Source organism: Palaemon carinicauda, chromosome 22 (assembly GCF_036898095.1).
Source record: "Palaemon carinicauda isolate YSFRI2023 chromosome 22, ASM3689809v2, whole genome shotgun sequence".
NCBI classification, from domain to species: domain Eukaryota; kingdom Metazoa; phylum Arthropoda; class Malacostraca; order Decapoda; family Palaemonidae; genus Palaemon; species Palaemon carinicauda.
This window is the reverse complement of record NC_090746.1, coordinates 115,324,935-115,337,071: the sequence shown is the minus strand read 5'-3', so window position 1 is coordinate 115,337,071 and position 12,137 is coordinate 115,324,935. Positions and strand designations below refer to the sequence as shown.

Here is a 12,137-nt window from a genome sequence, read left to right as displayed (position 1 = left end):
CCTTAGAAGTATCACTCGGCAGTACTTGACCAGTGGCAGGCCCGAGGCCTTAATGTCTAGGATTATCACATCGTAGAAAAGGAGGCCATGGTTATCATGGAAGCTGTACAAAGGTGGAGTCATTTCCTTAGAAAGCACTTTGATCTTGTTACGCACCAACATTCTGTTACTTGCATGTTTGATAACAGGAAACGCACTAAATTTAAGAATAAGATCTAAGAATGGCGGATGGAACTTGATTGGGTGGAATACCTCTCTATACATCCAGATCTAGTAACCTCATAGGGAGCTCAAAACCTATCTTGCAGCGAAGGAAGTTGCAACAAGTCTAACTAACCCTTTTCACCCAATCGGTATGGGTAAGTGGAGTGGCTCGATGATACTGTATAGAAGGTAATTCAGTTGGCACTCAGGTCCCGAAATCTTCCCGATCAGCACTGAGAATTAGTAATCACTGATGTGATAGTCTCTTTGATCCCTTCAGTTGACTGCAACTGTCACACCCCATAAAGGTTTTTTTGGATTTCTGCACCACTCTAATGGTATTATTGAGGATTGGCAAAACAAGCAGAAGTGAACCCTTGGTGGATGAAGTATAACTATTAGTTGCTAACCAAACATGTGCTAACATTAGACATCCCAGCGGACGAGAGGCAACTGTTTCCTTATGTGACCTGTCCCCCTGCCCTAGGGACTACAGTTATCCCCCCTGCTATTCACAATCAACACTCACGAAATCAGATCAGCGAGATTTTCTGTAGAGCATATTTTCTGAATACTCATGGAAATCTTATATTCGAAATATTTCCCTTTCATTTTGGGATATGATTATTTATTTAAAATTAGATTTATATCAATAAGTACATATTTAAGTTGAAAAAACAAAAACAGTACTTTATGGTATGTACATAAGCACTTCCCCCAATTTTGGGGAGTAGCTGACATCAATCCATGAAAAAAAAGGGGGACCTTTCCTCCCTACGTTCCTCCCAGCCTGACAAGGGACTCGACCGAGTTCGGCTGTTACTGCTAGGGTGCCACAGCCTACCCTCTCCCATTATCCACCACAGATGAGGCTTCATAACGCTGAATCCCCTTCTGCTGCTACCTCTGCGGTCATCCAAAGCAACCGGAGGAAGCAGCAGGGCCTATCGGAACTGTCACAGTCGCTCTCCATTCATTCTTATTTCTAGCACGCTCTCTCACATCTATCCTATCACCCAGAGCTATCTTCACTCCATCCATCCACCAAAACCTTGGCCTTCCTCTTGTACTTCTCCCATCAACTCTTGCATTCATCACCTTCTTTAGCAGACAGCCCTTTTCCATTCTCACCCTCACTACTTCGTTCCTAACCTTATCTACTCGAGATAAACCAGCTATACTCCTCAGACACTTTATCTTTAACACTTTCAATTTGTGTCTCCGTTACTTTCATTCCCCACAACTCCGATCCATACATCAGTTGCGTGTTTATATCAAAAGCTTGATATAAAATGGGCTTTAATTTAATTTGGATTTTTAAGTACTAGAAAAGCTAGCGATTAATGGTGTCTTATTCGGGAAAATATACAATGTTTCTGCTTGTGCAATGTATAGCTGAACTATTCTTAACAATATACAGTATGCTTAGATATAAAATATGCTTAGACTGAAAACTGTTTTCCTGGATCTTGACGTGCTAAAATGGGGGTGTCTTTATGTGGTCAAATATGAACTCTTCAGTATTTTCCTTTTTCATCTATTTGGAAATAAATTTACTTTTGGGGTCCTGCAGTTTGTATTTACATGTATGGGATCAATACTAATTCCATTTGTTTGTTTCAGATAATAATCCACGGAAGTTCAAGCCTAATCTTTTACCACTGCAGGACATGTCTGCCTTCTATGGGAAAGAGAAGAAGAAATTTACATGGCAGACTTGGAATGTATTGATGTTTTAGAGACCTTCACTATTCTTAGCAGACTCCAACATTGATTTGTAATCTTTACCTACAGAGGTTGGGAAGATTTTATGTCCTTGTGTATAACAAGAGGAAGAGCAGCTGCTAGTGTGTATGAAGCAGAAGTCCTAAAATTATTTTTTCAAAACTAGCAACCCTCGGAGAACAAGTAAAGTGTGCAACTGGGCATCTCAATCCAGACATGAACGGGCCTGGATGGAGAAAAAACGATTATCAATATTAACTGCTATTGCACCTAACTTTTGGGAACTGACGAAGTGGACCTGTAAGAAAGGCTGCAATGCAAGAGTAAGTATTTACACACTGCAGTTGCATATGAACAGTAGGCCTTTTTACCTGTAGTAAGGTTAGAAAATACTGTGGTGGAGCAAATCATTTCATGACATCATTACTCGAGTAAAAAAAATTAAGATGGCTATCAGAAAGAACCTAATCAAACTTGAAGGTTTTATGCTTGATAAAATTAAATTCTATGTAAGTAGGCTTGGAAATGGAGAATCTTCTGATTTAATAGAACTACAAATTATTTTATATTAAAACCATGAAATTCACTAACAATGAAAATGCTTGTCACAGTTATTTAAAAACAAAAGAGAAGCACACGCACATTTATATGGTTAAGTTTAGAAAACTGGTGTTATCTACGATAACCTTGAAGTCTATTCAAGGTATGCACAATGATGGTACTTGTTGTCTTTGAATATTTAATGTTTTATCCATTGAAATCACTTATTTATGCCTGATGCCCCTTAAAATCATTTGATGAATACTTTTACAGATTGCAACACCATGGAAATGAAGGTCGTAAGAATTTAAAAAACAAGGATAGCATAAAATTATGGTTTATTATTCAAGTAATTTTCTTGAAAATAGTTACACAAATGTTTTTGGTACAGTAATTTTGTATAAATATAATTTAAATTGTTAATTAGCAAACACAAAGCAAAAATCAATCAAAATCAAATTTCATTATTTACCTATGAAAACTGAATTAAGTAATTGTACCTCAAAAATGTTGAGAGAATTGTACCTCAAAAATGTTGAGAGGATAAATATGAAATTATTTCTATGATCATCCAAAGATGCTTTCGTACCCTCTATTCCCAGACACTCCATCCTTGGTAGTTTTGTTGATGTTTTTCTCAATCTTGCCATTATCCGTAGGTCATGGTACTCCGGAAGGGTAAAATGCAGGAATTGTCGAGATCCTTCAGTAGACACGAACATCGTTCAAGAATGCTCATGAGGACACTAGTGTGAACACTTTCGAAGTGGAAGCATCTACCAACTAGCTAACTACTATCCAAGTTTCAGTGGCAAGAACCTCCTGTAGAATGGGGATTGGATTCGAAGATGCATATTCTGCCTGTCCACGAGAATGAAGTGGTATCCTTGACGAAGCATACGCTGCTTGCTCTCTTCATTATGAATAGTGTCTGGGGAAAGATGTTCCTTGTTGTCAGACTGACATCTCCATCTAGAAAATGTATGTATGTACTTTCACCTTCACTTCTGCTGCTAGGGGACAAGTATATGTAAAATAAATTAACAGAATATATGAAATATACAGTATAGCATGGCGCATAATAAAATTATACATAGGTTTCTTTACACGATATGACAATGAATAAAAACTTCATGAAGCATTTATTAATTGCCATTAAGACTCATATGAAATATATTTGGTTCTGTTTCCAACAAACTGTATACTGTATGACATTATTAAAACATATCTCAAATACAAGATTTATTCAGTACAACCCAATAATTGTCTATACATGTGTAAATATAAAATCAATAATATGGCCTATGACCAGGTGAAACTCATGGTGTGTATGTAATAACTATAGGGATCTTTATAACTTGTAAATATCTTATTTAAATAAATCAGTAATATCACAAATTTAAAGTAATTTGTATTTTACTTATCAGTACTTCTTAAGGAGTATCTGGGACCTCCTCCCAACTGACCAGGTTTGTGTTGTTTACCCCTATACCCGTTTTCTATGAGGGGTAACCTCAGGAGGAGTGATACACGCCCTGAGGCTTACTCCGGGTTAGAGCATGCTTGCTCAGGAGGTGGGAGTGGCCTTAACCTTCTGAGACCGTGATTAGATATATCCAAAGGCCTAGATAGGAGGCTAGGTTTTGATGACCCCTAGGAAACACGAGAATAGAGGAAACTACATAAAAAGCTCCTCTTGGACACTAAGTAACTCACTTCTGCAAGAAATCCTAGGAGCCATGTCCTTCCATAGTAGGGGTCCTTGTATCCCGTCTCAAAGTCCTATCTGAGACCATTTCAAGCGGAAATATGGGGAGGAAGAACAAGGGGGTTTAAGGAATGAACCTGTCTCTCTTGTACTTATTACCCGTGGTTACACCTTTAAACCGTTTGGAGCGCAGAAATGACGGTACCTATTGAGAACCCGTCCAGGGATTTTCTTGAATAGTCCTTCAAGTAATGAGCAGTGAAGGTAGACTGGTTAGCCCAGGTGCCTGCTCTCAGGATCTGGCCCACTGCCATATTCTTCTCGAAAGCTAACGTGGTACTCAGACCCCTAATGTCGTGGGGTCTGGGCTTTCCCAGCAGGGGGATATATGCCTTATTGTAGGCCCTGATAATCACCTGCCTCAGCCAGAAGGAGATAGTGTTCTTCGAGACTGGCTTCTTCACTAGGCCCGTGGACACAAACGGACTTTTGATCTTGGGCTGAAGTCTGGCTGTCCTCTAAGTATTTCCTTACGGCCCTGACAGGTCACAGTCGCAAGTCCCTCGAGTTATCCGAGCGAGGAATTGCTGGAATTGAGAATCCCTCAAACCTGGGATCTCACACAGCCGGATTCTGGGTCTTCGCAACGAAGGATGGCACGAACCTGAAGGTGAGCTCCCGCCAACCCTTCGAGTGAGAGACTTCGTAGGACAGTCCATGTATCTCCCCCCTACTCGTTTAGCCGAAGCAAATGCCAATAGGAAAACCGTCTTGAGGGTGAGATCCTTGTCCACGATGTTCTTTTAGGGGTTCGAAGGGAGGTTCTGACAACATCTTCAGGACCCTGGCCACATCCCACCGTGGCACCCGAACGGCTTGCGGGGGCCACGATTGCTCGAAGCTCTTAATGAGCATCGAGAGATGTCTGGAGGTTCCCAGGTCGATGCCCTTCAGGAGGACGACTTGACCCAGAGCAGCTCGTACTCCCTTGATGGACGGGATGGACATGTTGACCACATCCTTGAGATAAACTAAGAAGTCCGCTATCTCCGGGATGGAGGCCCTCAGGGGCTTGATGGTCTTTGAGGCACACCACTTAGTAAAAGTGGCCCATTTTGCTTGGTAGACTGCAGCCGATGATCGCCTCAGGTAGCGTGACATCCTCGCTGCCGTCCCCGACGAATAGCCTTCTTTCCTCAAGAGACGCTCAATAACCTCCACGCGTGAAGGCGGAGGGACCGAGGGTTCTCGTGAAGCCTTTGGAAATGTGGTTGCCGAAGAAGGTCTGGCCTGTCCAGAAGGGGCCAAGGTGGAAGTTGTGCCAGTTCTTTTAGATCCACGAACCATTCTCTCTCCGGCCACCAGGGCGCTACCAAAGTCATCCACAGGTTGTTCGGGCTCCTTACTCTGTTGAGGACCTGTCTGAGCATCCCTAAGGGGAGGGAAGGCGTAAATGTCGAGGTTGTCCCAGGGATGTTGGAAGGCATCCACGAACGCCGCTCTTGGGTCTGGCACAGGAGAACAAAACACGGGGAGCTGTGCGTTCAACCTCGTTGCGAAGAGGTCCATCACCAGTGATCCCCATTTTAGAATGATGGTTTTGGCTACTTCTGAGTGCAGGAACCATTCGGAACCCACTACTTATCCCATCCTGCTGAGGCTATCGGCCAGGACGTTCCTTTTTCCCGGAATGAACTTTGCTGAGATTCTGATCCGTTCTACTTCGGCTCATTCCAGAAGTTCCAACGTAAGGACTCACAACTACTCCTTATTAGTCGTCCTTGTTTCTTTATGTAGGCCACCACCGTGGCGTTGTCGCACATCAGCGCCACGGTGTTCCCCCAGAGTAGATGGACGAACTCCAGGCATGCCCTTCGTACTGCCCTCATCTCTAGCACGTTTAAGTGCTGGGCTTTCTCCTCGTCCGTCCAACTCCCTCTTGCTGACCTTTGATGCGTCCGTGAACAGGAGCATCTCCGGAGGGTCGGCTGCGAAGGGCATTCCCTTGAGGGTGTTCGACCTGCCGCACCACCACTCTAGGACCTCCTTCATCTCCGGGAACACCGGGATCACCTTGTGGAGGGAGTCCCTCTGGTTCCAGCTCTCCTTCAGATTCCACTGGACCTCCCTGAGCTTCAGCCTGCCTTGGGGGACCAGTTTCTCTAAAGACACAAGGTGTCCTATCAGCCTCTGCCAGTCCTTCGCTCTCCTGGGCTGGTCCGACAGGAAGGGACGGAGGATTTGGTCCAAGTTGTCTAATCTCTCCGCGGAGTCTAGAACCATTCCGAGGTAGTTCATCCTGGTGGAGGGTATCAACTGGGACTTCTTCACGTTGATGATGATACCCAGGACGTTGCAGAACCGCAGAAGCTTTGTGCCTTGCTCCCTCAGTACTTCCTCTGAGGCTGAAAGTAACAACCAGTCGTCTAGGTACCGAATCAGGCGAATGCCCTGTTCGTGTGCCCAGGCCGAGACCGTCGTGAAGACCTGAGGGGCTGTGGACAGCCCGAAGCAGAGGGTCTTGAACTGTAACGTCTGGGTACCCCATTTCACTCGTAGGTACTTCCTGCTGGAGGGATGAACTGGAATTTGGAAGTAGGCGTCCTTGAGATCTACTGACATCATGAAGTCCCCTTCCCTCAAGGACGCTAAGACCGACTTCGGAGTGTCCATCTTGAAGTCGGTCTTGCACACGAATTTGTTGAGGGCTGAGAGGTCTATGACCGGTCTCCAGCCCCCTGTCGCTTTCTCCACCAGGAACAGCCTGCTGTAGAACCCGACACCAGGGTCCTTGATTGGTTCCATCGCTCCTTTTGCCAGCATCGCTGAGACTTCTTCCTGCAGGGCTGTCTTTTTCAAGGGGTCCTTGGGGGCTAGCCACCCTGCCTGCTGATCTGGTATCAGAGGTGGGGATTCCGCTAGGAAGGGTAACCTGTACCCTTCCTTCAGGACTGCCACGGTCCACGGGTCTGCTCCATGGTCTTTCCATGCTTGCCAAGTGTGTTTGAGGCATCCCCCCACCTAGAAAGCCCTCTTCTGGACGCTGCATATAAAGGCCTATAGGAGGATTGAGCTGAGGCTGCTCCCCTATGGGAGGGCTGAGAGGACTGTGACCAGGCCGTAGTAGGGGTGTCTCTCCTGGGCTGGCTAGGAGAAGCCCGAGGCGGTAGAGGAACATCGGAGGTAGTGATTCTGTGTGCGGGCCTCACTGGAAGGGGTCTGGGATCGCCCTGGTCCTTGAGTTTCCTGGCCCTTTCAATTAACTCCTCAGCTGCCTTCAGGGGGAAAATAAGAGTCGTCCCACAGGGTTAGGCTTCTCAGGGAGCTGTCTGGTGATCTTGTTGAGGACCGTGTCCCTCCTCCGTAGGACCCAGTTGGCGGCCTGCGCTAGTGACTGGTACGACAGAAATTTCAGGGCCTTACCTCCCAAGCTAATCAGCTCCTTGAGTAAGGACTGATTTTCTGGGACCGTGAGGTCGTACGATGCCTGGACGCCCACTAGGGTAGAAGCCCACCAATCCAGCCAGGAGGAGACGTTCATGAGGTCCTTCGCTACCTCCTCCATCATGGTGGCTTCCGAAGGAGGAAAACAGATTGGTGCTGTCGAGGCCCTCTCTTCCGCAGCTCCCTGTCTTAAAACAGCGAGTGCAGGTTCCAGAGTACAGGCGCCTGCACGGTGGCCCTCCGGGAGGTAAAACTTGCTCTGGGACTTCAGGCCCTGTAGTAGTTTGGAGGAACTCTGGTTCTTGGGAGCCTCGGCGTGGTTGGCCACAATCTTGTCCACGTGGGCTCTACCTAGCTTCACATCCCTGGCTAACGGTAGTGCCAGGGAGGGTCTCTGCTGGACGGGGGCATCCACTAGTCTGTTGAGACTGGACCGCTAGAATTCTTCTGAGGGGGGCTCGGGCTTGTCCAGCCTGTGGTGTCTCCGAATGAACCCTATCACCCTTCGATAGACTGACACCTTCGCTGCTGAACCCTCCCCCTGATCGTCCAGCTCCTCCGCAGGACGAACTGCTGCTTGAGACGGGGCTCCTCCGTCGGAGGTCTTCGTACGTGGAGAAGTCAAGGCCTTAGTCCTCTCCATCTCCTGGGGTTCTGGCTGAAGAACGGGCATAGCCGTCAAGACGGAGGCCTCCGTCCTCGGTCTATCCTTCCTCACGGAGGTCCACGTGTCTGCGGGTCTGCTCAGCGAGGGGAGGCGTCCTTCACGATCCTGACGGCTCAGGGATGCCTTGGAGGTCTGGACGCAGCTGCCAGACCGAAGGGGCGACTCTCCGCTGGGCGGATGGAGCCGGAACCTTCGCGGACTTATGCTTGTCTGCTGGGACCTGGAATGATGACTCCCTCCGTCGGTCGAATCTGCCACCAGACGAGTATCTCTCCAAAGAATTGGCTCTAGGGCGCCAACTTGAAGAGCCTGGAAGTGCTGCCAACTCCAGCAGTCTGCTGCGAGGGATAACAACCCACTCCTCATCTGGGGAGCCACTACTTCTCCATTTTCTTCTGGGGGATCCGGAACGCCTCCTCCCGTGGCGAGAGCTGGAGCGCAAACGGGAGTGCCTCCTGTGGGACTTCTCTCGACGTCTTGTGTTTCCTCCGGGCTTCATCCTCCGAGGAGCAGGAAAATGCCTCGACTGACGAACCCAACAACTTGTAGACCCGTTTAGGCGGGCCCGACTCACGCAAAGACGTAGGAGGGTTTATTTGACGCTCGACAGACGACGGGGCCTGTAACACGACGTCCGGAAACGTAGCAGATGACGCTGGAGGGGAGCGCGGACGCTCTTCAGTGGGGGACCAGGAACCGAAACCCTCTTCCATTCTCAGCGGGGACCTGAAGGGCATCTTCGGGGGTACCCACGCGAGGGGGTCTGATGTCGGCGAGTGTTCCTTCTCAGTGGTACCTTCGGCTGCAGAAGTTCCTGAAAAACAAGCCCAAGAGGCTGGAGAAGAATTAGGGACATTTTTCCCCTACATAGGGTCATCAGAGGAGACGTGCCCTGCTTACACCAGAACTCCATCCCCCCCACACACTCCCGACCCTCCCTCAGGCCCCACACTTGCCTGGAAAGATGCCACAACCCCACTATCTTGTAGATCAGACTCCTGGAGAAGGGCCATGGTCCTCTTCCCCGCAACGGACTTGCCTCGTCCCCTACTCTGGGTAGGGGAGGGTGGCATGGAAGCTCGGTCTGACAACACGCCCGCCGAAGCAAGGGGAGAAGAGATGCTCGGCTTCTTAGGCAACTTCTTCGTCGCCTTCTTTTTGGTGCCGTAACGCACCCACTGCACCTCATTCCAGGACACGCACTCCGGACACGTGGCGGTAGGGGAACACACACTGCCCCTACAAGACGAACACAAGGAGTGCGGGTCTACTTCAGGTTTCGACAGGAACAGTCCACACAATTTACCGGCCATAGGCCCAAGACAACGGCGGGGATGCTCCATGACGCAGTGGGAAGCACTACAAGACACAAGAATGCACAGGGAAAGTAAAGGGAAAAGCACAAAGGAACCACGTGAGACACAAAGAGTCACACTGGGATTAAGGAGAGCGGCGAGATGATATCGCGACGCGACCAGAGAACTTACCGGAGGTCGAGACCTGAGCAAGCATGCTCTCTGACCCGGGGTTAGCCTCGGCGCGTATCACTCCGGCTGAGGTTACCCCTCATAGAAAACAGGTATAGGGTAAACTACACAAAACTAGTCGGTTGGGAGGAGATCCCAGATACTCCTAAGAAAGTAGTTTGAGGTAAGTACTCCGTGTTGGAACAAATCTTATTTAAATACTTGGGCTATGATATAGCTTAACTGTTCCAACCTATGCCTTGGCTAGGTTATATAATTCATAATATAGGTAAGGCAACATTTTAAAAATAATATACATTTATTTTATCTACCTAGTAGTTGCATAACTATATCTAAGAATTGGCTAGTGGAAATTCAAAACTACCACCTAAAGATGATTTTGGCCTCCTGCATACCAACCAATAAAATGGTATATAACAGTATTCCACACGTACCTCAATTTCTGTTTTCGGTGTCACTTTAGAGGTGGGTGGGTTCTATATGACCACTGGGTAGGTATAAAAAATACAATTGTATCCTTTAATATTCTTAACCAGTAGTCACATAGCACAATTCCACATTCATGTGGCTTTGGGATCAAGTTAATCCCCCAAACCTAGATATACAATAACCCAAGGTTTTTGACAAGAAAATCCTATTTTTGGGGAGGTACTGTGTGATCTCCAAGGACTTTCATGTATAAGTCTAGAACAAGGAATCCAGTACGACAAAATATCAAAGAAATATTGTCTACTATCCTCTTGGGCCAGGGTTTCAACGTGCAAATCACTGTCTCAGTGTTAATAAGAGATCCATGGATTCAAACTATCTTGAACCTATCACAACAAATGCAATGCTGAAATTTATCTAGTAACTAATGACATGTCATTACCGAGAACCAATAACAACACAGGAAAAACCATTATTTGGCCACTTATTCCCAGCCATCAATTTCATATCCAGAGTAAGATTGATATATAATCCATCCCCTACAGAGATAGGGAGGAGGGAAGTTCTAAGGCTCCATAGAACGGCAAGACTGTACTCTACTCTTATGGGACTTGTCAATTCTCGCTTAGAGTCTAGGCCTATTTGCTGATTAAAATTTTGATCAAGGGCTGAACAGCATGTGACCACTTAGGAGTAACCAGTCATGCTTATCCTCAATGTAGTTAACCGACTGCCCAGAAATAGGTGAAATGGGAAAATGAGCAGAAAGGTGCATGTTTCTAGAATTTTCATGGATGTTGGACGGTGTCCTCGAGCCCTGCCAATGGTTTGGAACTGGAGAGCAGAATATTTAGAGTTTCTTATTCAACTCAATAGTGAGCAGGTTGAGAGATGGTGAAAGTATGAAGCCTTTCCACCACACAATGATGCAGGGATCACATTTACCCCCTACACTGTGTCCCTGTTGACTGAGTGTACCTACTTGTACAGTCCTCTTGCCTGGATGAACCTTGCAAACTGCTCTACCATGTTGCCGACTTTTTAGGGATCTGTGAAACATGGCACCCTTTATTGATATAAATTCACGCACAGAAGTGTTGTCATTCATCAATACTAGTACCAAACTAATTTGAAAAACTTAAGGGTAACACTACATTCATTTCCAGTAAGTTGAAAAGCAGGTGCATTTCTTCTGTGGATCATATACTCAGGACGGGTAGGATACAGTTCTCAGGTGGGTTATCCATCTTTCCTCAGCTACATACAAACACAAAGAAAATGCTAGTTGCTGGCTAATAACGCTTCAGGAACTACTGGAACGATCATTGAGAAGCCATCCCCAAGGAACCAGATTCTCTGTTAATGAAAGTAGTCTGAAGATTTTGTCATTGTTGGCCGAGAAGACTGTTTGTACAGGAACAGATACGAATTGTACAAAAGGAAGAGTCTTGCTGCTGTCATGCCATCAGTATTCCCAGATGCTCCACCTTCTGCATGGGATTCTGATGAAACTTTCTCAGACATAGCATTATCTGTAGGTCGTGGAAAAAGGGAATGAATGAATGAATGATTTAAAGTTTTCAGGCATCCTGACATCTAAGGTCATTGACGCCGGTAACATTTAATTTATATATACAAAAGTAAAAAATGAAATAAAATAAAAAATTAAAGAGTATTCAATTAAAATCATAAAAATTGAATGTCATAAAAGTTAAATATTTTTCAGAAGACCTGCTTCTGAAAGAAATCTAAAAATGCCACTTGCATGGTAGGACACATCATTTCCAAGAATCTTGGCAAGGATGAACCTGCCACCCTCACCTCGAGCCTCAAACAAATATCTATTCCGCAAGATGTTATAATTGGGGCATTCGGTCAACAAATGCCTTACTGTTAGAGGTACTACACAGTTGTCACAATACGGTTGCTGTTG

The 12,137-nt window shown here is 46.3% G+C and overlaps 2 long non-coding RNA genes across 4 annotated transcripts in view; one reads left to right on the top strand and one right to left on the bottom strand.

The window, feature by feature from the left end:
* Window positions 1-3,719, top strand: part of LOC137616249 (uncharacterized) — a 41,392-nt gene extending 37,673 nt beyond the window's left edge. Inside the window, exons 4-5 of one of the 2 annotated variants that reach the window (XR_011039367.1) lie at window positions 1,828-2,252; window positions 3,129-3,719. This is a non-coding gene — a long non-coding RNA (uncharacterized lncRNA). Of the gene's footprint in view, window positions 1-1,827; window positions 2,253-2,742; window positions 2,876-3,128 lie in introns of those variants that run through there. The other variant, XR_011039366.1, reaches the window with a different exon arrangement.
* Window positions 3,347-12,137, bottom strand: part of LOC137616706 (uncharacterized) — a 59,665-nt gene continuing 50,874 nt past the window's right edge. Inside the window, exon 4 of one of the 2 annotated variants that reach the window (XR_011039491.1) lies at window positions 3,347-3,482. This is a non-coding gene — a long non-coding RNA (uncharacterized lncRNA). The remainder of the gene's footprint in view (window positions 3,483-12,137) is intronic. The other variant, XR_011039492.1, reaches the window with a different exon arrangement.